The sequence below is a fragment of the Chroicocephalus ridibundus genome, chromosome 1 (genome assembly GCF_963924245.1).
Source record: "Chroicocephalus ridibundus chromosome 1, bChrRid1.1, whole genome shotgun sequence".
NCBI classification, from domain to species: Eukaryota; Metazoa; Chordata; class Aves; order Charadriiformes; family Laridae; genus Chroicocephalus; species Chroicocephalus ridibundus.
The window spans coordinates 5,643,774-5,669,142 of record NC_086284.1 but is presented as its reverse complement, the minus strand read 5'-3'; the positions used below and the strand labels follow the sequence as shown (position 1 = coordinate 5,669,142).

Here is a 25,369-nt window from a genome sequence, read left to right as displayed (position 1 = left end):
TTAAAGTCATCAGTATGAAAGGACAACAAGTCAGCTTTGATCTCACCTTCTCTATATTTGAAATAGGGCCTTTATCTTAATATTCTCAAGTTGTGTGTCCTACTATGATTAATACACCCGTTAGCCCTTGCTTACTTGTAGTTTTTTTCAGTCAATCAATGTGCAACACTCATCAAGAAGCCTTGAGGTTAATTTTAAAAGATTTTTCCATATGGTAACCAAGAGACGGCGTTCCTGAAGTGAAGTCTGTGTGGCTGCACACTGTGAGGTGGACTTTGTCTTGGGGAAGGCACAAAGAAAATGCTACGGCGTTGTTCACACCTGCATTGCCTTTGGCCAATAGAGGGTTCGGCTTTATCTCACCCAACCTAGCTGATGACTCTAGGTAGGAAGATAGTTTGAGATTGTTTGGCCTGGATTTTCCTCCATTAACCAGTGCAGACAGAATGGAAGCTCCTGAGGGTGGTTTCCTCATTAAGACCTGTGAATCTCCTCTGGAGGTGTCTATATATGGAGGAAGCCCAAGGGACGTAGGAAATGGGATTCATCTCATGAGACATCTGCCCCTTGCTAGTTTTCTAGACTCCACTTATGTATAGAAAATATCCAGAAAGTTACACTTTTGTGCTCAATTTAGCCTGTTTTATATGTTCACTGAAGGTAAGAGGAACTGGCCATTTAAAATGCCTTTTTCTTTCTGAAGCTTATATGAGACACTTAAATTTTTTTAGGTGAGATGAATACTACCTCAAATAGGATTAAGCAGGGTGATTCCAGGCTGTAAGTCTTCTATTCATTATTTTACTGCATTGTGAAAATGGAAATTCATTGTTTCTTCTAATCAGAAAAGGGTTATTAAAATCCTATGAAAAAAAGGGTTATAAAATTTCTATGAATAAAAGAAACACGGGACAGTTTTGCTGGAAGGGAGGACTGCTCTGATTTTACTCTCCTATGCACTACATCCCTTCTCCAGGACATGTCCCTCTCCTCTTGTTCAGTTTCCAAGGGTTTTGCAGCTGCTCTAAGAAAGAAGACACCACCCTCCATGCAAGGGATGACAATCCCTTAGCACTCCCACCTCTCCACCCTGACAACTGCTGACCATGAAGGGTGCAACACTTAGAAAAGAATTGCATTTATTATTGTATTTTTTTTTAACATCATCAAAGAATAAAACCCTCCACCTGCTATTGTGCAGCTGAGTGTCTAATCTCTGGTGCCAGCTGGGAGCCAACCCTAAAGAAAGAGAAAGCAGGGTCAGGCACGTATGGGGCAGGACGGCCGTGCTGATGTGATGCAACACATGCACATGTCTACAGCACCAGTAGAGATAGCCCCACTTGTTAATCACAGAATCATAGAATGGTTCGGGTTAGAAGGGACCTTAAAGATCATCCAGTTCCAACCCCCTGCCCTGGGCAGGGACACCTCCCACCAGACCAGGTTGCTCAAAGCCCCATCCAGCCCGGCCTTGAAAACCTCCAGGGATCCACAGCTTCATTAATTGGTGGGCAAAATTCATCAGTTCTCCCATGGGCAGCATGTCTGGACTGCTTTCAGCATGCTTGGTTATAGAAACTTGAGTGAAAATTATTTCACTTGATTTTTCTATGGAAATACGTGGTCAGGGATTTTTATTTTATTTTTTTTTATCATCAGCCATAAGGAGGTGGCAACTAATCCCAAGGGATAACTCCACATGTCAGTGTTGGCTCCAGCTATTGGTGGGACAGATAAAGGAAACAGAATATGATCCTGCCCGGCAGGCAGTGGAGCCAGTGATAATCTGATAATGAGTGCTAATTATTAGGTGCTTTTCCATGTGTTTTCTTTGATTTAGATTTCAGGCCCTAAATACCAATTTGTTCACATTATCAGCAAAACAGTTTGCAAGTCCTTTCGGAGACCAAGCAAGCAAATGCTTCCAGAGCCCCCTGCAATTCTTATTTTTCTGGCCAGAGCTCATTTGTCCGCAGCACATTTGGGTGACAAGCCTGAGAAAAGTCACCTTCAGCTTATGCACAAAGCCAGGCATTAAATGGACTCAGAAGGTGCTGCACATCCACTGTGTTTGATGGTTACTAGGGGCCTCTGCTCTCCTGACAATTAAGCCTGAAATATTGTGACAGCTGCCACTGGGGACTGAGCTGAACATTTGAGTATCAAAAGTGAAGGTAAAGAACTGGCACTGTGGGGCCATCAGTGGCTAGATCGTTTTACTCCTGAAAGCGGTGAGAAAGGTGCTGAACTTCATGCATCGGATGGAAAATGACCTCAGTTTTCTTATCTGTAAAATAGGTCTAATTCTATTTGTCTTCCTCCAGGGGAGCACAATGCGTTTAGTTTACTAATGGTTTTGGGTGCGTCAGCCTCCTTAGGAAGTATGAAATACTCAAGCAGTGACGGAAGCGCTGGGAGCACAGGCGCGCCCTGCAGTATACACTATGCATCCAATCCATATCAGATGCTAATGCCAGTTCAGAGAGGAAAAGTAAGTCCTGAACAGATTTTTTTTTCTGAATTAGGAAGGACTATGAGGGTGTAGTGGAGTTTGAAAGAATTTCAAATGAGGCATCAAACCGAATTTTATTTGGTTTGGTTATTAAATTCCCAAGGAATATTTCATGAGAGTGAAAGTGTTGAGGCTATCCCTTGACTTTATTATAAATGTGTTCATTATTTATGTGATATTCTCACCTACTCAAAGCTTTCGTTTGGACATGGTTCTTCACTTAAAAAGGTGATTTTCTTCACTCCCAGCGCAGGTCTGTTTTAATAATGGGTGCAGCCACACATGTTGAGATATTGGGATGGACTCAGAAGATCACCTAACACATCTGTTTGCAAAGCACTCTCAGGCTTTTTAAATGCTTATGGATGAGGACAGGTGTTCCTGACTCTCGGATATGACCCATGAAGTCAACTCAACCTCAGAAAAATAAAACGAGCCAGAGAAGGGTGTACTGATTTTGTCTGGGAAAGAGCTAAATTTCTCCATAGTGGCTGGTATGGTGCTATGCTTGTCTTCCCAAGTAACCATTATGTGTGACGAAGCCCTGCTTTCTGAAGACGGCTAAACATCTGCCTGCCAATGAGAAGTAGTGAATGAATTGCTTATTTCACTTTCCTTGCACACGTGGTTTTTGCTTTGCCTGTTAAACTGTCTTGAGCTCAAGTCATGAGTTTTTGCAGTTGTACCCTTCCAGTTCTCTCCTCCATCCCACTGGAGGGGAGTGAGCGAGCACTTGTATAAGGGTTAGCTGCCTACTGGGGTTAAACCATCACAATGTGTTGACCTGGAAAATACCACGGTTGAAATTAACAGTGATTTCAATCTTGAAAGCCCATAAGGGCACAGAATTTTGTCTTATGGTCAGGCACATAGTCACTGGGCAAGTGAAGGGATTTTAGCTCTTTTCTCTACTTAGCATAACTCAGGACACTTGTCCTCTGATGGGCTTACCAGCATCTATCTACAAACCTATTCCTATCATTGCTTACTAACTTATGCCTTCCTTTGGGTTTCCATTATATATATATATGCACATACATATCTTCTGAGAGGAAGGGAAACTTCCAAAATTCAAGAGTATCGCAGAGTAATTTAGGTTGGAGAGAATCTTTGGAGGCCATCTAGTACAACCTCCCACTCACAGCAGGGCCAAATTTGAAATTGTATCTAATTGGGGAATTAGGTCAGGTGACTCAGGGACCAGTTTTAATTATCTCCATGGATGGAGTTTCTTCCTGTGCCAGTGTTTGACTAAACTCACTGTGAAAATTATTTTCCTAATCTCTAAACAAAATTTCCCTGGACCAGAACGAAACCTGGGAGGCTTCAATTTATTTCCTTAAAAGGCTCCCTCTATGACACTGCGAGAGTCACAGATCTCCCTCAGACCACATTCCCCACTTGCAAAACAGAAATAACATTCCTTAACAGATGCACTTTTCTGTCTATTTCCTCTATATAGAACAAAAGTATTTGGGGATGGGAAGTCCAGCATTTAGTGCAAAGGGTCTCTGATACAGCTCACACTACCAGATAATTCTATACTGAAAATGCTAAGTGGTCATGGCGATGAGAAATATACGAGAGAAACATCTCTATGTGCTTCTGTTTCCAAGAGATGTGGCTGTTGGAAACCTCCAGAAATTTAAAAGTACATTCAAATCTGCAAGGACAATACTCATTTTGAGTTTTGAGAGGTTTTGGGTACAATTTTAGTAAAACGTATTTTCCGTATCAGATAAAAGCCCCTCAGAAATCACTCTTGTCTCCACGCTGATATAACTTCAAAATGCCACACACGAAGCACTCCAGCATCATTAACTGGTGTGCAATGTTGATTTTCACACTGTAAATTTGATTGAAAACAGGAGTTTATCAGTGTAATGCTGAAATAGCCTTGAATATGGGGAAGTGAATGAGTCTAATTGCTGATGGGTTCTTTTTATTATCAAGGAGTCTTGATTATAGCTTCATAGACTTAAATTATGGCAAATCTAGGACAAGATCAATTTAGGATCTAAGCAAATATTTATATGACGCTGGAGATTGGCATATATCGATCCGTTTATAAGGAGCATAATTCTGTCTGCAAAATGCATTGGCATTGAGCAGCACTCTTTCCACTATGCGCTTCCTCAACAGCAAGGAGCTGCAAGTCATGAAGAAAAAACAAAACACAATTTGGGAAGTCAGAGGGCTCATCCCAGTCAAATGGAGCTGTGAACTCAAGCCAGTGGCTAAGGACCACCCTTTAGACGGAGACTGATTAATGCTGGGGTATGTATTGTAGATAAATTGATAAACAGCTCATGTAGCAAGTCAGAAATCCTGCTTGAAGGAAAATAAAGCATTCAGAGTATCTATCAGAGCCTAATTTGTCAAGCTGGCAATTGTCCATGGGTAACATCACCCAGGGCAGAGCTTCAGTGGCAACATCCCGAGCCTCCCAGCTTTCATGAGAGGTCGCCTTGATATAAAGTAGAAAGCATTTCTAACTTGTGGGACGAGGGATCCTTGTGAAATGATGACCCTCCCCAACAAAGGCTCCTTTTGTTGCAGGAAAAGGCGGGTGTGGGGGCAGGGAAGAGAAGAGGCCGGATTACCTTTTGTTGCATTTGACAGTTGAAAAGGCCCTGGTGAATAATTACCCTTAAAACTAACAAACAAGGAGAAAGAAAAAAAAAAAAGCGAAAAAGAGAAGAAAAAAAACCCCTTGACCCCGCCCTGTACACAATACCTCCCTTTGAAATAAAAACAAAATAAAAATGACTTGTAGGGGAAAAAAATAACTTAATTTGACTTTCCCTTCTGCTTTTGGCAAATGTCCACACACACATACAGACACATATACAATCAGAAGGCTCCCACTGTCGCATTCATCTTAAACTTTTCTAGGCTCGGTCCATTCGGCAGCAAATCTTACGCAAAATGCCATAAAAAATCAAGGGAAAGTACGGCAGCAAAAAGCGCACCCTGGGTTGAAGGCCCCATTGTTTTAGTCACAAAAGAATGATTCCTGGTGAGCAGCAGTTGTCATCTGTTTTGCATACTCTTTATTTTGCTCTTAATTGCCATTATGTGGAAACTTATCTAGAAGGCCATGGGAACCAAAAGGCATCCCTTGCCCCTCCTTCTTTGAACAAGCAGAACCCAATTAAAGCACAATTACCTCTCTTTTGCTATTAGAAGCCTCATCTAACAGATAGACATGGAGAGGAGAAACATTATTTTCCAAGAGCAGCTACCTTTTCTTATCAAAATTCTTGTAAAGATCATAAAGAAAATAAAGGAGGCACAAGCTGTCCAGGCTCGGTGAGCTGAAGTGCAGTGTTTTTTTAAAATATTTGATCTGCATCTCTGGATGATTTTCTAAATACATTTCACTGGGGAGTAACTGACCTAAGACTCAAATTGCATTTGTGGAGTTTGGATGCAAGCCTGGAAAAATAAAGGAGATGGCCAAAGAAGAAGAGGAAAAAAGGACACAGGTGTCTTCCCAGAAAGCCCAAGCTGTCTCAGAAAGCCACAAACTTGACAACTCCACTATGGTTCCTGTGGCATGACAATGGAAAAATATCTCAGGGGAAGCAAAAAGAGCCCTTTTCAAATTGGGGCCCAGAATCGACTCTCAAACCCATATCCTGCTGCTGAATATTACTAAGCTACAGCCAACACATCAGTTCCTGCAACCCCTACACCCGCCTGGACCTTCAGCACTCCAGGATGGCCATGACGTGGAGAGGCTTCCAATGACATCGCCCTTTGGCTTGTCTTCCTGCTTTTTTTTTTTTTGATGCAATCTTTGAGGTGTCCTTGGAGAATGAACACCCACTGCTGATCCCAGTTACATATGTGCCTGGCTATTCCAGACTTCAAAGATAGCTCTGCATACCTTCCGTATCAGAAGCCATCCCCAAGTTAGCAAACATTTGCACTACCACTCATCCTGTCTCATCAGCAGCTACTAAGAATATGCATGTGTCAGGAAACGTCATGCATTTTATCGCTTCAGCAAGTCATGCCATCACGAAGCAGTGCGTGCCCCAGTTGTATCCCTCAATTTTCACCCTGGATGTAGCTACAGGCTTTACAAAACTGAGCAAGGAAACAAACTAATAAACTCCCTATTTTTTATTTTTATTTTTTTTTCACTCCCTAGGATATTCCAATGCCTTGTTTTCACACGTGGCAGGTCCAGCTAACATGCTTTGGTGAAGAGGAATCCAGTGTGCCAGTGCAGAGAGCAGGATACACCTCTTGGAGGTGCCCTAGAAGTTCCTGTCTGCTGACCCAAGGTGAATCAGCAAATCTCAATGTTAATATTTTTGAGATGTTCAGTTTTACACTCATGGCATGGGATTGCTAATTGAGCTCATTTCCAAAACAAGTTAACAAAATAAAGCCTGGTAGGATTGGTTTTGGGATGCCATCAGCTCTTTGACCTCACACAGCAGATCTCCTGCCTGCTTCCTTCCCCGCAGAGCTCGATGCTGCAGCTATGCAATTTTCCTGCCGAAACAGAAAGCAATGTCACTGCATATGTGCTTTTTGCTTTTGTCATTGCACACACGCTTTTTTGCTTTTGCCACAGCTGGCCAGTGCATTGGGAGGGAGAAGGGCAATGTCCTCTCTCCAAGAGCCACCTGGAACAGGGGTGGCTGCCGCAGACTGACTAAATAGGCAGGGCGATTGCAAACAGGGAAAACAGTCCCACTTGTACACTCGTCAGTTGATTTATTCTCAATTTTTTTGGAGCTTCTGATAGTGGGGTAAGCGTGCTAACAGGTCACCAAGGACCTGGTAAGGAATTGGTTAAAGAGGTCAGAGAGGATCAAACGAGGGGGAGCGACGTGGAAATTGTGCCACTGCATTTAACTACAAAAATACAAAATTTCCTCTGCGCCCTCCCATCATGTAACAGCCAGGGGCTGCTCCGAGAGCAATGGAGTAGGATGAGCAAATCCCTGTCTCCCAGCACAAAGATGAAACCTGCAGGGAAACAGCTGCGGTGGAAAAGATTGAAATTAATGTCAAGCAATAGATGAGATTTTGGTTGAGATTTTGATGAGATTTACTGCTGCAAATGTTTTCCCTGGCAAATGTCACACCATTAAAATGCAAAAAAAAAAAAAAAAAGCCCCAATAGAATTAAGAAAATAAAGCGAAACTCAGAAACACCGTCCAAATAAATGACAGCTTGAAACTCAGACTCTCAGGGTCATGGATGGCCTCCTTTGTAAGCAAGTGTTCAGGAGAAGTGCTAAACAGTCCTTTCGCCTCATCACGGCCACCACCTACGACTGCAGAACACGCGCTTTACGGAGAGCAAGGACCTTTCGCCAGCATCCTTCGCAGTGTGGCTGACTCTAACTGGGAACGTCACTTGGAGCAAATTCTGCAGTTGAGCACTGCCCAACACAGCTGCAGTTTTTCACACGTGGTCTAATATGGGTGAATTAAGATCCTGCAAAAATAAGCAGAATATGTTGCGTTTGCCTGTTGACTAAGTTTCTTAGGGAGCCTCTCTTGTTCTGTCCTTGATGGGACTGCCAGAAGAGCGACTACTTGTGCCTGGTAATTACATTTAAAAGCGCCAGATCCCCAGCCCCGAGGGTGAGAATTAAGGACTGCAGGTGGGTTGTCTGCTTGCCTTGAACAGGGCAGCAGCTCTGCACGAGGCTGGCCAACCTAATTTTTATTTTCCCAAAAAGGACCAAACGCTTGGTAGATCTGAGTGCGTGCCTTAGGCGTGCAACCGCCTTCCCCTCCCCACAAGCACCTTACATTTGTCAGTCCTTGGGGAAAACAAATAATTTCTTTCCATCATGCCGGGATGAACAAACCTGGTGGCCAAAAAGGCCAATGGCATCCTGGGGTACATCAAGAAGAGTGTGGCCAGCAGTTCGAGGGAGGTCATCCTCCCCCTCTACTCTGCCTTGGTGAGGCCGCACCTGCAGTACTGGGTCCAGTTCTGGGCTCCCCGGTTCAAGAGGGACAGGGAACTGCTGGAGAGGGGACAGCAAAGGGCTACCAAGATGATGAGGGGACTGGAACACCTCTCATGAAGAAAGGCTGAGGGATTTGGTCTCTTCAGACTGGAAAAAAGACGGCTGAGGGGTGACCTTATCAATGCTTATAAATACTTAAAGGGTGGGTGTCAGGAGGATGGGGCCAGGCTCTTTTCAGCGGTGCCCAGCAACAGGACAAGAGGTAACAGGCACAAACTTGAACATAGGAAGTTCCACCTAAACATGAGGAGGAACTTCTTTACTCTGAGGGTGCCAGAGCACTGGAACAGGCTGCCCAGAGAGGTGGTGGAGTCTCCGTCTCTGGAGACATTCCAAACCCACCTGGACGCGTTCCTGTGCCACCTGCTCTGGGTGACCCTGCTCTGGCAGGGGGTTGGACTAGATGATCTCCAGAGGTCCCTGCCAACCCTATGATTCTATGATTCTATGAAACCTCCTTGAGCCAGATGTCCAGCTCAGAAAAACATTTCTCCAGCCTTTGGATTCTCTATGCCTGGGATGCTGTTCTCACAGGCACTAGTACTTCTTGTTTCGGCTAGATTTGGAAGATCCTTGCGAAGGCTGCCAGGTGCTGTTACTTGTCTTTTCTGAGCTGAGCTGTAATTCAGAGGTGCTGATCTCTGTATTAAAGTCTAATACACTTATCTTTCCCAACAAGGCCACATTAGGTTAATATACTGCTAATAGTAAGTGTTCAGGATAGTACTTTCAGCTGAGTCAGACTGTCCATTCCTGCTATCAGGTTAAATGTGTTAAAATAAAGAACTTGCTGCTTTGCCTAGACCAGATAAGAGTCATGTCTGCTTGGCATCCATTGCAGAAAAATAAACTAGACTTAATTTAGCAATGCAGCAAAAAAGGTGATCGCTCCACTTCAAAGGCACATAAACCTTACCAAATTTATGAGTATCCATTATTATCACTGGTAATACTATGCTGTTATTATAAAATGGAGTCAGGGGAAGGATCTCACCTGTTGAAGAACATTTTAAATTGCCTTCCTTATTTAAGCCTGTCCTTCATGTTAGGACTTAATAGGACTCCTCGCAGGAGCTGAACACATGCTGAACAGTTTTGTGTCAACAGTACTCAAGGGTGCTTTCTTGTACCAGGTGCAGACAGATCTTATAACTCACTTTCATTTATTTTTCCATACTTCTGTGTTTTGGGTTATCCTGTTCCATGAGAGATGAATGCCTCTTACTCACCTTCCTGTTGGTTTTGCCTTATGATGCGCAGTGGCTTCTTAACCCCAGTGAGAAAGCATGCAAAACCCAAACTTCCCCAGCAGCGAAGTCGAGGATAGAGTCACACACAGTTGAAAAATTAGCATTAAAATTGGATGAAAAAGCTGCTTTTTCATACAGAAACATTTTGTGCTCTCCTGCAGAATGGAAGCGGATGCTTATGCGCCCCAAAGCAAATTTCGCTCCCTCTTCCCACCGTCCTCTCCACCCTATCAGTCAACGTCTAATTAGAATCTGTAAATTAAAACAAGTCTAGCCTGGGACAACCAGAGCGTTTGAAAGCTTTACCATGAACAAAATTAGTTTACCTTAGCCAACATGGATGTGGAAAACGCACACTAGGATGAAAATCCCTGGATGCGTAGTTCCCACTGGAGCCCGCAGTGAAGTCGTCTGTCTGTATCACGGGTGTGGGTACAAGCCAGGGCTTGCACAGAGTCTCCAGGGGTGGCACCATGGGCCATGCTGCTCAATCAGAGCTGCAAAGTGAGGAGTGTTGAAGAGCTTTGGCCACGTTACAGTGGCGTTCAGGCTTGTCTGGGACAGTGCTCATAGGAGCTACACAACTGCTGCAAGGGGGAAAGGTAATCAGCGATGGAGAGGGAACAGAGGATGCTGCAGTGGCATCTGAACTGTCCGGTGTCACAGGCCATGACTGTAGCACTTTCGATGGGGCCAGGCTCTTCTCAGTGGTGCCCAGTGACAGGACAAGAGGTAACGGGCACAAACTTGAACATAGGAAGTGCCATCTCAACGTGAGGAGGAACTTCTTCATTTTCAGGGTGGCAGAGCCCTGGCACAGGCTGCCCAGAGAGGTGGTGGAGTCTCCATCTCTGGAGACATTCCAAACCTGCCTGGAGGCGTTCCTGTGCCACCTGCTCTGGGTGACCCTGCTCTGGCAGGGGGTTGGACTGGGTGATCTCCAGAGGTCCCTTCCAACCCTGACCATTCTGTGATGTACGGGCTGTGTCAGCCTCATGTGTGGCACTGTTAAATCTGTCTATAATGCACACTGTGAGATTATGCAGAGGTTCATAAGGAAACACTGAAAGAAACTCAGTAGGATCCTGAAAGCAGCAAAAATGTGCTGGAGCGTCTAGACAAGTCATCCTGTTTGTGGAGGTGAGTGGTATGTGTGTGTGTGGACACGGTGTTGCATTTTGCAGGCTGTGGGTTAAGCCTATGTCATTCACGCTCTCCAAATAGCATAGGTTTTCAGAAGGAAGATGCTACAATATTCTGGTGTATTATTAAGCTACAAGGCGATGAGCAATAAGTATCCCCAGGGCAAGATTTCTCCGAGATACTCCGTATCCACAGCTAAAGGTGGTTCCACTGCTATGAAGTTACCTCTTTTTCCAAACCATGTAATGACGGGGTCTTTGTTATGGCATTGCTGTTCTTTGGAGGGTGTGAGATCACATCTCCTGCATGTCACAACAGGAGGAACAAAACCTAGGCTGAAAATAGCTCTCTGCAGCAAAGCAAAAGAAAAATGAAATCCGATGTGTCCAAGAAACACATCTGCAATTCACTCGCAAAACTGAACAGGGAGAAAATGATTGACTGACAACATACAAACAGTTCTCGTATTAAACTTCTGATTTTGTACCAGTTTCCCCGCCGTGAACCCCACAGCCAAGTTGCTAATTACATCCTTCCTATTGTTTTGCCAATTCCTCCTCTGACAAATAATGGGAGGGGAGAGGATTATGGAGAATGATGCACTTGACAGCAAAAATAAATAAGCAAATGAATACATAAATAAATAAATAATGCCTCTAGTAGTCGCAAAGACAAGCCTGTTTCATCCTTCCTCCAGTATCTTGAGCCAAACTTCAAGGGTTATTCAAGAAAAATGATGATCTGGTGCCTCAGAGAAATAAATATCAATTAATGCTTAATTAACATTGCATGACAGATTGATTTGACTAAATAGAACCTTTTAAATGAATGTCTCTCTATATTGTGGGTTGAAACAAGATGCCTTCTGGGGGAATGAGCAGCCTACTGTTATTATATACCATCTTTATAACTGTAGCACCTGGAGGCTTTAAGTGCATCCCTAGCCCAACGTGTTAGATGCTGTATAAATATACAGTTGGTAAAGATGCTTATCTTGGATTTGTAGTGTAAACAAGAAGATATGCCGTGTAGATCCTGTGACAGGTAGATCAAGGCTAAGAAAACAGCGGACTTAAGGAAATTTGAAAGGATGTACACATTATCTAGCAGTTTCTCATTAGCCAGACAAAGGGGATTTTTTACAAAAACTTATCCCCAAAAGCTTATTCATATAAAGTGTTTGTAAACATCCCAAAATACATAGGAGATGCCTTATGTGGTTTAACAGGAAAATAGACAGGAAAAGAGTGCACAGGTTGCAGCAGAATGGCATGAAAGCCAACAACCGCCAGCATTTTCAAGCTGGGGAACCTAATGCCAGCCAGCTAATGCTATCTTTCCTCACCTGAGTAAAAATAGTCTGATCAGCAATGAACCACAGTTTCCACTGAGGGTTGCAAGTGAGCAGCAGCTCTGAAAATCAGCCCGTTTCCAGATCAGTGGTGGCGGCTCCAAAGCAAAGATGTTGGCTGAAAAGCACCCTGAGAAGTACCCTAGGTACCCTCAGGCATTTTGTTCCTTTTAACAAGACAGTAAAATAACAGCCTCTATTATTTGTACTGTTCACAGCCATTTTCCGTGCATGTTGCCTTTTGCCAGCTCCATTCGCCAGACAGCACTGGACCAGCATGGCGTACCTGGGAGCTGGCTGTGGACCAGCCTCTTGAAGTGGAGATGCAATTGCCACACAGCTGGCATCGCTGACTACACTGACCAGTTGGATATAACTGGGGAAAAATGCCATGATTCCACAGAAAATAACTTATTTGGGGTCTATTATTAACCCTCTGAGCTTTTGTCACTAATCAGATCACCTGGCAGCAAAAAGGTTATTAAATGCGTCAAAGTTAAGAAGAACTGAGTAGCAACATATTTTTTAAAAAAAAAATCTTCAGATTATGTTGACAAATAAGAATTCACCTTCAGTAAAAAGCCATCTAGATATCTCTTGTGAACTAACCCATCTCTTAGTAAACAAAGCTTGTCATGTTCATTAACTCCCAGCAATTTGGGGAGTTTTATTTTAGAGATTTCCTCTCCTTTTCCTCACTCCTCTCAGACTGCTGTAGGCTGTCACCTCATTATACTGTTACCACTTACCATGAAACCCTGACTTTCAAAACACTTATTTTTCTGACAATTTTTCTCTTTTTTTTTTTTCCTTCTTTTTTTTTTTTCTTTTTCTTTGATGCATAGTCTTTATCTGGAAGTGAGATCTTTCTCAGGGCTCAACTTTTTGAATCCTGGCTGCAGACACAACATTTCAGCTCACACCAGCCCTAATACTTCCAAGCTACCCGAACCCCAACACACTGTTTATTTCGTTTGAGTAGGCTAGATATGCATATATCTATGTCACATATATATATATATGTGTATATATATATGTATGTATGCATGTATGTATATGAGACAGGGTCAATTCCCAATGAATTCGTGGTGATCAATTTAATTCCATATAGCAGGAAGCTTTTCCTCCCCAAAGATTAAAGAACAAACTCCTGGACATAACCTACAGGCAGAGTTATCATGCTTTGGAAACTGCCTCCTATTATTTATGCCAGTATCTGTACAGCATTGTCGATTAAAGCACTGGTGTTCACTAGCCACTTCCATTCTATCTTGCAAGTCAACATAATTCTGCATCAATTTCATTTAAATATCACTTTATATTCAGGGCTATGAGTTTTAGGACTCCCCCTACCATACTTGTAGGTTTTTTTCACTAAAAGCCATTTCATTCTCTCCACTCATCGGTAATGTCAAGACTTTCAATGTTGAGATGAACATTTCCTGCTTCTTTACACCGCAGGAGCCTGTAGGTGCCCTAGCTTTCGTTTGTGGTGCTAAGTGCTGTATGCACACCTTCCAGGTGAAAAGCTTTTAAAATCTGAATAGAGAAGATAAATATCAAAGGGGGACTTTGACCCCATGTCACAGATGAGAAATAAGGGCTTAAGGGACATTAATTCCTGCATTCATCCCATCTAGCTTTGGGCAATGGCCATGCATAACTCAGGTGTCTAGTTGCCCTAGAGAGTAGTCTGCAAGGCAAGAGAGAGGAAGAGAGAGACAGACTTCTCCACAAGCAGTTCATGTGCTGTATGGACTAAATATTTTAGAGAGATACAACATTCTCCCACTGCCTGAACAGAAAGACCAGATTACTCAGCTCTTAATTTAGGTCTCAGTATCCATTTTCAAAATATCTGCACAACCAGCTATTTCTCTCACCTGTTGAAGTACCTCTGGGGGGAAATCTGATCAGATCATCTTTCCCAACTGCTAAATCATTCTCTTCAGTTCTGCCTATTACCCACTTAAAATCTACCTTAGCTTTCTAGCCTAAATGCAAACTTCTGAAAACTGTACCATTTTGAGTCTGTCTGTGGGGCCTCCCATTCTGGCTGTCTCCACCTCTCTCTACATACAAGATCTTACCAGTTTCCTTCATGAGAAAACTGCCTAATAGAACAATACTTCCATTATGTATCACTTTCCAATCCTTTCCTCTGATTGCCTCATCTTTACTATTTCATCTGAGATCCAGCACCTACTTCTTGCTCCCTTCTTGGACCTTCCATTTGCCCCATTTTGTCCCATCCCTTCCAAAACTTCTCATTCTCCACTTGTCCTTTCAAAATAGAAAACCACCAGACTTTCCAGCTAAAGACAGCAATTCCAAAAAACATTGGTTAACAAACTTCTTCTCCTCTCCTCTCCTCTCCTCTCCTCTCCTCTCCTCTCCTCTCCTCTCCTCTCCTCTCCTCTCCTCTCCTCTCCTCTCCTCTCCTCTCCTCTCCTCTCCTCTCCTCTCCTCTCCTCTCCTCTCCTCTCCTCTCCTCTCCTCTCCTCTCCTCTCCTCTCCTTCATGTCTAACTAAAACCAACACATTCTTTACAGCTACTGAAGACTTCAACATCCAGCTCCATTTTTGACCTTCTCCATTTGCCTTCCATACCTCACATCTCACTGAATCCACTCTCCAATATCTCTAACGAGTCAGTGTCCTTTGCCAGATCTTAAGAACTTGCTTTTCATACATTTCCTCCCTATTTTATCAGCTGCCCGAAATAGCCAGTTATTCAGTCTCTCATTTTTGATGTTTTGCCCTCCTTTGGCTACCTCAGTTCTTCTCCAGGTTATCTTGTTTGCCATTTTCTCCTTTGATAAATCTGCCTTATTCCTCCTTCCAGCTCTGAATGTTTTGGTTCCTTTCTCTTCTCTCACTACTGGGTAAAAAACTACACTACTCTTCAATGGGTAAAAATCTGGCTGGATGGCTGGGCCCGAAGTGTTGTGGTGGATGGAGTTAAATCCAGTTGGTGGCCGATCACAAGTGGTGTTCCTCAGGGCTCAATATTGTGGCCAGTTCTGTTTAATATCTTTACCAATGACATGGACGAGGTAATCGAGTGCACCGTCAGTAAGTTCACAGATGACACTAAGTTGGGTGGGAGTATTGATCTGCTTGAAGGTAGGAAGGTTCTACAGAAGGATCAAGACTGGCTGGATTGATGGGCCAAGGCCAATGGTGTGAGGTTCAACAAGGTCAATTGCCGGATCCTGCACATGGGTCACAATAACCCCATGCAGCGCTACAGGTTTGGGGAAGAGCGGCTGGAGAGCTGACTGGCAGAAAAGGACCTGGGGGTGTTGGTCGACAGCTGGCTGAATATGAGCCAGCAGTGTGCCCAGGTGGCCAAGAAGGCCAGCAGCATCCTGGATGATATCAGAAATACTGTGGCCAGCAGGACTAGGGAAGTGATCGTCCCCCAGTACTCAGCAGCTGTCCCTATAGTCCAGCAGATATAGTGCTGATTTCCTTCTCCATTTACATCAAAGCTAGGCTGTCTGCATCCAATCAACCCACACAACCATTTTCCAAAGTCCATGTGCTGGATTTTCAAATGAGTGCTTTTGTATTTTCTTTCATGCTGCTCCCCATAAATATCTATAAAATAACCTTGTTATTCTCTTCCTTTCTCTGCTGTAATATCTAGAAAGCACCGAGCGGCATTAGGCTGCAGATGCTCTATTAGCATTGCCTGTCATACTGACCAGCACTTTCTTATTACATCCACGGGTCTCCATCTGTCTGTCACTATCCATGGCTTCTTGATTTGTACTTAGATGTAAGTCATGTCATGCAGAGAATGTTTATGTTTCTAGAGTGCCTGGCACAGTAAAAAAGAGTCCTTGACTGGGACTTTAATGCAAATTATTATTGTCAGATAGTAAAAATAAACACAAATCAGTAGCAGACATGTTGTAAAGAAATTAGTGAAATTCCTCACAACTCCAATTAGAGAAATCTGCACAAGAAACATTGCAGCCATTAGAATTTGATTTTAAACAACAAAACGTAAGTAAAACATCCCAGGCACTGGAATTAGTACTCACTTTTTGTATTCACCTTCTTAGAAATATCTAGGAATAATCCATCAAATACGTCTTGTAGGATACAGTTTTAACCTGGACATGTGCTGTTCTCAGTCTACCTGTAAAAAGACACAGACAAAAAAAATAGTGTTTTGTTTAGTGATTTTTAACTTACTTGTTATTCTAAATGAATTAAAAACAACGGCTAACAGTTAGATAGGGCACATGAAACAGTCATCAATGCACACGTGGTTCCTAGTGTAATGTCACATCAGCACTGTACTAAGGTATGCTCATTCATCCCATGGCAATAAATGTATCTGTTAAATATAAACTAAGGTTTTCTGTACAGCACTTAAAATTAAATACCCGTCCTTGGCTAACCATGCAAACATCCGTCCTTTTGCCGAAAGACTAATTTAGCAATTCCTCTATTGTAGTTTCAAGGGTTTCTGAGTAACATGGTAGTTGTTCCTTTCCTGTTGTGTGATTTTACCATCCTCAAAAGGTGAAATAATTTTTTCCTATTTATGTGGTTGTCCCAAATATTTCCTTTCTTAAATCTTAGACCTTTGCTAGAGAGAAATGTCTAAGGTCTTACACAGATGCTTCTCATATTTTCCACTCACATCAGTAAATTCTGTCTTACCCGAGTTGCTTTTGGTATCAAAGAGCCTCAGTTTAAAAGTAACGATGCTTGTGTGACAAACCTTCCATGACACAAGCAGGAGGTTCGAAAAGGTGTAGCACTCTTTGCTTCTGCCTCTCGTTAGCTGATTAGCCTCAAGTCCCCTCTCTTAGCTCCTTTCCTTGTCTTGGGGAGACAAAGTCCCGTAGAGACTGTGGAGGTTCAGAAGCAACCGTAGCAACTGGGTGTGCATGGTTTCATTGAAAGCCTCACTTGCCAGGGCCAGCAACTCTCCCAGGCTACCCGTTTTGCTTGATATGCATCTATTTTACATACAGTCTGGTGCACAAGGTCTTGCAGAATTGGAAAAAAAAATCAGTAAGTCTGAATGATGTGGTAGCAGGCTATTATAGAGGTGGGCTTCCACATCTTTCCTTGGCAACCTGTTTCTGCATATGTGGTCTGAAACTACATTGACCTTTTAATCTTGCCAATTGTAAATTAATTTTGAATCCAAGCTGTCCACTGAAAAGGTACAAAGGTCACTTTTAAATAGCTGCACTGCTACATTGCCCTTTACTCCATGGTCCACATCCCTTGGCTTCCTCCCATTAATTCTGCTTCTTGAACAGCCCTCTTTCCTGCTGATTGTGTCCTCGTACAGATTATTTCTCCCTCACATGCGTCTTTCAAAGCCGCATCTCGTTTTGTCATTTCCTGCTTAAGGTTTCTAATCTCTCTATCTTCACTGATTTATGCAGTGCCTCCCAATTTGGATCATCTGTGATTTTAATTAACATGTATTCTTTTCCTGTCTTTTGGCTAATGAATGAAGATGTTTAAAGACTGGACTCAAGACTGCTGCTTGATGTTCCCCCACTAGAAAACTCATGTGATTGGACGCATTTTCATTTATTATCTCACTTTGCTAATGGCCCTGTGGATGGTTTTTAATCAAGATCACAGGGTCCTTATCTAAGCCAATCTGAATTAATTTTGTGAGTCTCTTCTCTCGCTGGTGTTCACTTCAATGAGAGGAAAAACAAAAGCAGAAGAGGCTATCGCTCATCAGAATGCTTTTCTGGGAGTTCTGGAAACGAGGAGGAGGTGAGAAGAAATTGTTCATTCTCCTCTCTCAGGACTTTGATACTCTTATGGTCCCCCACCGCCATAATATCTATACTTCACCTAATTTTTAATATATGTATTTTTAAACTACTTGTCAAGGTTGGGAAGTGCTATTATTCCTATTTTTGTGAACAGGCTCCAGCACAGAGAGAATAAGGAGGTGGTCAGCTCTGCTTCTTTAGCAGTCATGTTTAAAGCTTGAGAGATTATGGCTGCTTTTGCATTTATACCTCTCTCCTGGAAGTTACTGTGCCATGCCTGTCTGTGTATCTCTGAGATGACCTGTCAAATCATAGAATCATAGAATTACCTAGGTTTGAAGGGACCTTTCAGATCATCAAGTCCAACCATCAAGCTAATACTGCCAAAACCACCATTAAACCATGTCCCTCAGCACCATGTCTACACATCTTTTAAATACCTCCAGGGACGGCAATTCTACCACTTCCCTGGGCAGCCTGTTCCAATGTTTGATAACTCGTTCAGTGAAGAAATTTTTCCTAAGATCCAATCTAAACCTCCCCTGGTGTAACTTGAGGCCGTTTCCTCTTGTCTTATTGCTAAAATAAATTTAAAAAATCTATGTTTATATGTCAGTACATACATATCTATATCATAATCTAAATGCCATTTTGAAAGACTGAGCCCAACTAGATGTAAAGTGATGCCAGAAAAAGTGAGCATCAGGTACCCAGAGCATGTAACTGCTTAATCCAATACCACAGGATATAGAACAAGACATACAGCGATATCTGTTGGATCTGGCCTGGAAACTTACTTGGGCACCTCCTCCTCACTCAGCTGGATGTTCAGATATTTCTGAAGACCTGGACCAAAGTTCTTTCCTTGATGTTATAGAGAAAGTTTGGACTGGATTTGAACCCAGTTCTACAAAGTTTAAAATGCCCACCTAAGGACATCTCTCCTTTCCTATGAAGATGACAATAATGTCATGTGATGGACATTTAAGCTCCAGTCACATCTCTGTGACTGCACTTTCCTGTTACCCAAGAAGTAGGGTCTCACCCTGTCCACATGCACAACTTCCCCCACTGTGACCTCCCGACAAACAGTTTTCATGCGACCGTTACCTTCCTTTTAGATGAAAATCAAAAGCACCATTTTACTACAGAAAAAAAAGGTTAGGAAAAGCATTTGTAGTATGGACTTACTTTACGTGTGTTATGTATTTTCTGAAATATTAATTGATGTTTCTGAATCAGCTCTGAAATATTCTAAGAAACTTCAAGTTTATGTGTTTTTTAATAAAAGCCAGCAGGATTTAAAAAAATTACGATTATCTTCTCTTCTCTCCCACCCCCCTCACCAATCAAAACTCATGGGGGAAAAATGAAAAAGAAAAGAAAAAGAAGGATAAAGGAAAATTACCAAATATTTCCAGGACCGTCATCAGTCATAAAGAAACTAATAATGAGCTAAGAAACGATCTAAAGAAGCGCAGAGGGAGGTAAAAACATGAAGAAGACAATTTAGAAAACATTTACAGGAGCAAAATTTAAAAATACTCATTTTATTTTTTAAACAGATGTCAAAATTAATACGTGTTCTTGATTCTGCCTTTCTCATTAATATATCTAGTGCCAAAAGACATGCAGGACAAAATGTTTGCAACCAATATTCTCCTTATATTAGGAAATAATTACACCTTTTTTTTCATTCCAAACTTTTAAATGTGGCCTAGCTGGAAATGAATTGCCTTTGACTTGCTAAAAATAAGTATAAGAAACTTAGACTCAAAGTCCATTGCCAGTGCAATTTATACTATACACAACTTCAGTGAGGTGTAATTAGCAGTGCATTGCAATAATTTATTATTGGTTTAAAAAGCCTGAACAATCAGGACCTTACAGCAAAATGGGAAAATGGGAAGCTATGTGCCAGAGACATATTATTCTGGTTTATATTAATTCAGTTATTTTACCTTTGGTGCACATTCATCTATCCATACAATGCGAATGGTCCGTTGAAAAGGATGCTGAATATTGGACCTTTGGCTCAATATGAAATACGAACTCTGAGGCAGAGCTGCAATAATACTTCTATTTGCATTATTATGATTAACATTTCTCAGAATAGGAAGCATCCAGCAATATTAATTGCAGAAATAGTGAGATTCCTATTGTCATAAATCACTGTGCAGTGTAAAGCAAGGTCTCCAAAAACCTTATAGAAAACCTCTTTTTTTTGTGTGTGTTTTTTGGAGTTAATTTCAACCTCATTTTCACCAGGCTTTCCCATTTGTGTCTGTTGACAAGACAGTAATTATGCTTTTTCTCTTGATTAACACATTCTTTTCAGTAAGGTCCCAAACAGCTTTCACATGAAAGGCTGAATTCAACAGAGCATGGTTTTCTCATTAAAGACTTAGCATTCACCCATAGTTAATTTATCACACAGATACTTCCTGTCTCATAGGAAGAAGGGTGGCCTTGAAGCTAATGCTCTTGATTTGATCAGAAGTTTTCTCCACAGCAGTTGAAATTAATGCCTTTTCAAATGTGATGATTCTTGAATTCATTTAATAAGTGAAAATAGGGGGAAAATGGTATACAGTTTCTCTACTACACCACAGATCCAACTGACTTTGTACTAAAAAAAAGTCTTATTTTTTCCTTTAGCACATGAGGATCTACCTCACAACAGATATACCAGGGAAATTTCTCCTAACTCGAAGCAATAGAATCTCTAAATCTATACAAACTTATTGAATCTTCATCTATATAGTTTCATCTTTGTATCAAGTCAACGTTTCCCCATTCACTACCATTTCTTTCCTCAACACCGTTAGCAAAATTGGCAATATTCATCGATTCATCCAAATGAGCAACCTTGACATTTGGTGCATCAGCTTTCATTCGTAACAAGAGAACAATACAACGACCTATTTTGATGTAAAGAACATCCAAAAATACAAATGCTTTCATTATCAGTGTTGTGAAAACAAGGCATCAGCATCAGGGACCACACACAAGGAGAGAACAATTTCTTGCCACCTGTGCTCTTTAATCCAGACTTTTGATGGTTGGATTGTTTTGGGGTTTGCTTTCTTGTGAGCTTTTCGGATGTGTTATTTCCAAATGCATCATATAATCAAAAAGCAACTGAAGGGGTCTAAGCAGTGTTCAGCCCTAGAAATAGCAGAGGTTTTCCTGACTAGTGGGCTGCTTTGGTCCATCCTTGATTAACTCACAGTAGGTGAGATGTCCCCAAATTACTACGGTTCCAACTGAATTCCTAATGACAGCGTCCGCTCTGCAAGAAAACACCCCCCTGAGATGGCAGCAACTAGTGCCATCCTCAACAGCACAAGAAATGGTCGTAGATGGCCTGGTTGCTGCTGGGAGGCTGAGGGAAGGAGGTAGATCATGGATATGCCCTCACCAAGGACATTAAGACTAACTATGAACTTCTGGCCAGGAATACTTTAGTCCCCATCTCTGGGACTGATCTGAGGATCCTGCAAAGCAGTTGGACATGTTAGTCCTCTCCATTCCCAAATCATGCTGTTAGCAGGTGTTTACTATTAAGCACAAGTTTAAGTCTTGCTGGAGTCAGCAGAGCTTCAACATGTGCCTGAAGTCAAGCGTTCCCTCAGAGCACAGTGACTGAGCAGGGACAGCCTGATGAGTTGGAGACACTTACAACCAGGACAACTTCTCATTATTTTGTTCCCCCAAGGAGAACAGAAAGGCACGGCTGATGTATTCAGAGATCATAGGCATGTTCCAAAAGTCAGCAAATAAAAGCAGAAGTGAGTCTTGCTGGGTTCAGCAGAGTCAAAGGACATCTTTCTTTAAGGCAGTGTATTCCTTTGGTGACTGAAGCCCACCACCACCATAACCTTATCTCTCTCTACGACTACCTGGGAGGAGGCTGTAGGGAGGTGGGTGCCGGTCTCTTCTCCCAAGTAAGAAGTGATAGGACAGGAGGAAATGGCCTCAAGTTGCGCCAGGGGAGATCTAGACTGGATATTAGGAAAAATTTCTTCACTGAAAGGGTTGTCAAGCATTGGAACAGGCTGCCCAGGGAAGAGGTTGAGTCACCATTGCTGGAGATACTTAAAAGACGTGTAGATGTGGTGCTGAGGGACATGGTTTAGTGGTGGACTTGGTAGTGCTAGGTTAACAGTTGGACTCGATCATCTTAAATGTCTTTTCCAGCCTAAATGATTCTATGATTCTATAATTCTATGATTCTATGAGCATGCTCCAGACCTGCACATCCTCTGTTTTCGCACCAGATCAACACCCCAGGTAGCAACATTTATTGGCTTTGGCCTAACATTTCATTGCCATACACTGACAGCTTGTAATCAGAAAAACCAAATTATTATAATCATGATCATGATCATCATCCGCACAATCATCCCTTGGCGGGAAATACATGGGGACAGCAGGGCTTAGAAATCTAGCAGGAGGTCCTTCATAATGAACCCATAACAAGTGATAAGATTTGCCCAGAGGGACCACAGAATCATTGAACGGTTAGAGTTGGAAGGAACCTTAAAGATCATCTAGTTCCAACCCCCCTGCCATGGGCAGGGACAATCATCCCCATCGTCCCCCGGCACTGATTCAGCTGGGAAAGAGTTAAGCCTTTTTATCCATCCCTCTTTTTGGATGAAAAGGAAAAATGGAAAACCATTAGAAGCTGGATAGACAGTGCAGGCTGAGCCATCCTGGGGGAGGAACTGCAGAGGCAGTTAAGCCCGGAGAGCTGCTCTTTCCAGAAGCACCTCTTCTTTTTAGCCCACAGGTCAAGACAATTTTGAACCTCATCAGCCAGGATGGCTCCCGGTGGAGTGCGTGTTTTGCACATCCCAATCTGTTCCAATTGTGTTGTAGGGGCCATTTCAGAGTGCTTTATCTCTGCTGTTTTTTTTTTTTTTGGTTTTTTTTTTTAGGAAGGGTGATGTTGGTTTTTAAGCAGTTGGAGGACTACATTTATAGAGCAGGTTGGAAAAGGCTACACAGTGGAGGCTTCTCAGAATTAAGATAATTTTCTCAGTGTGTAATAATTTGATGTGAAAAATTGGATTTCTGGGAAATGGTACCAGAAGTAAAGGATGTGGAATGTGTCCTGTTGAGCTTCGGCTGAATTACATTTTAATGTTCATCAAAGAATTACTGTCCTGTGCCCTTTGTGTACAAAGCTCTCTTCCTCACTTGTTGCAAGATCACCAGATATGCTTTGTGCAAAAAGTTGGCTTTCATGTTCTATTTTCAATTGTGCTATATCTAAGTCTCATTTGCTTGCATATGCTTTGGTCATCACAGATTTATCTATCTCAGCTAACTTTAGACATCTACATATTAGATGTTGAAGAGCTATCAAACTAGATGATGTCTAATTTTTAGTTGCATAAATTAATAGCCAATGAGTCTCACCCCAAGCTATGTTTTCTCAGTCCAAATGAGTACCTACCTCTTCAGCCAATAATTGTAATATCGGATATTGGCTTGACAAAGGGTAAGCAGCATTTCAACAAAACCACAGTTCAAAACATTACAGTTGACCACGATAATAAGCCCAGTGAAAACTTATTTTACCGAGCCAGGAAAACTTGAGGACAGAATACTCAGTTTTGTCCAACTATAACAGAGAAATTTGGCATTTTCATTAGTCTGAAGTGTAGTGACATTAATTGAGTTGCTTCTGCTGTGGGAATTTGATTCGTTGAACTTAGATTTCAGGTAGGTTAAGCAATTGTACCAAATTGCAACAGCTTCCCTGTCATAGTGAAGTTAGCTCTGTAGTTGCAGAGTTTAAAATTAACATACCTATCTGATCGAGGCTTGTAAAGCAGTTTAGAAAGCCAACTTTCATAAACATATAAAAACTTTCTTTAGAGTTTACTGCAAAATTTGCTTTGAAATGCTTATAGTCCATATCGCTAAATTCAAAGCATTAAAATCTGTCTTTTGTGTAATGGTATCTCCAAAATAAATATTTTCCTGGTCTTCTGTGGGGGAAAAAAAAAAAAGTCTTCTTTGGCTTCTGGATCTTTTTTTTCAGCTACCACTTTTTCAGTGGGAAAAAAATTTTTTTCTGTCGGGTTTATTCCATAACTAAAAACATTTCCCCTGGCCTAGTTGAACTGTACATTAAAAACGTCATTGTAGAAGAAAGAATTTCTGTGTTGCCTAGAAAAGTATCACAGTATGTTTCCCACTTCACAACAGATGTTTCTATAGTTGTTGCTCGATTGTCCTGTAACGGCTTCAGGTCTTTCAGCACAGACTTGACCAACAATAAAACATAATCTCACCATCAATACACTGTTCGTTAAAGCTGTTAAATGGAAGCAGTAATCTTTCCCTTTATCCAATGGTGATCTATAATCCCAAACCCTTCAAACGCTTTGCCAAGGAAGGGTAATTGCTGCCCCTGTTTTTTTTTTTGCCAGTGGGTAGGTAAGCTGACATTGAGAAGTTTACAGGAGCACAGCTATTGAGCTCAAGGATGGAGAACTTGACCCTAATAAAGGCTGGCAATTGTGGACTAAGCGATGCGGAGGCCATGTTTCTTCTAGACTATAACCACTCCTGCATATCACCTTATACATGCTATCTGGTCGTTTTGTAGGTTATTTGTACATCTGAACTTTGACATAGTCTGGCTTGAAAATATTTGACTTGAGGAAAATTGCAATTTCCTTGCAATGTTTTTATCCCACTTGCCACATTCTCCACAAAAATTCCACTGAAACATCTGTGTTTGGAAATTTCTTAACAGCAGAATAAGCACAAAAAAATGCCAGACACCAGTGATTAACAAGGTGTTCAAAGCAAAAGCTCCCAGTATAACCATTATAACAAATTAATGGTACATGAAATGGATATTAAATAATCTTTTAACACATTTTTAAAAGCTGTTTTCTCAGAAATGAAAACATGTAGCTGCTGGCGTGGACCGACAAGTACATTGTGTTAGATAGTTCTGCGCTGCTTGCGGGCACGTCGTGCCTGAAATGTGTTGCTGAAACTGTTCCTTAATTTGTAGTTGATTTACTGGTGTAAATCAACTGGTTGTTGCATTACTGAGGCCAGTGCCATGTGAACAGAGGGCAAGGACACTGCTCCTGAAACTCAGTGCTCTGGGTTGGGAGGATGTGCTCCTCACCCTTGTTTCCTTGCTTCCTGGGGTGTAACACTGCTGGGGAGGGTGTCGAGAAAAGGGTGCGCTCAACGTGGACCATGGAGGGACTTCTTCACATATCATCCCCTGTGCCTGTGGCACAGCCTTTCTCCTGCAGCTCAAAGTGATCATACCCCAACATATGACAGATCCAGAG

At 42.1% G+C, this 25,369-nt stretch overlaps 1 protein-coding gene across 8 annotated transcripts in view; it reads right to left on the bottom strand.

Annotated features, from left to right (window-relative positions):
- Window positions 1-25,369, bottom strand: part of TENM4 (teneurin transmembrane protein 4) — a 1,293,844-nt gene that overhangs the window by 403,226 nt on the left and 865,249 nt on the right. For all 8 annotated transcript variants that reach the window (XM_063326345.1, XM_063326336.1, XM_063326383.1 and 5 more), the window contains one exon: window positions 16,320-16,417. The gene's annotated coding sequence lies outside the window, so the exon portion shown is untranslated. The remainder of the gene's footprint in view (window positions 1-16,319; window positions 16,418-25,369) is intronic.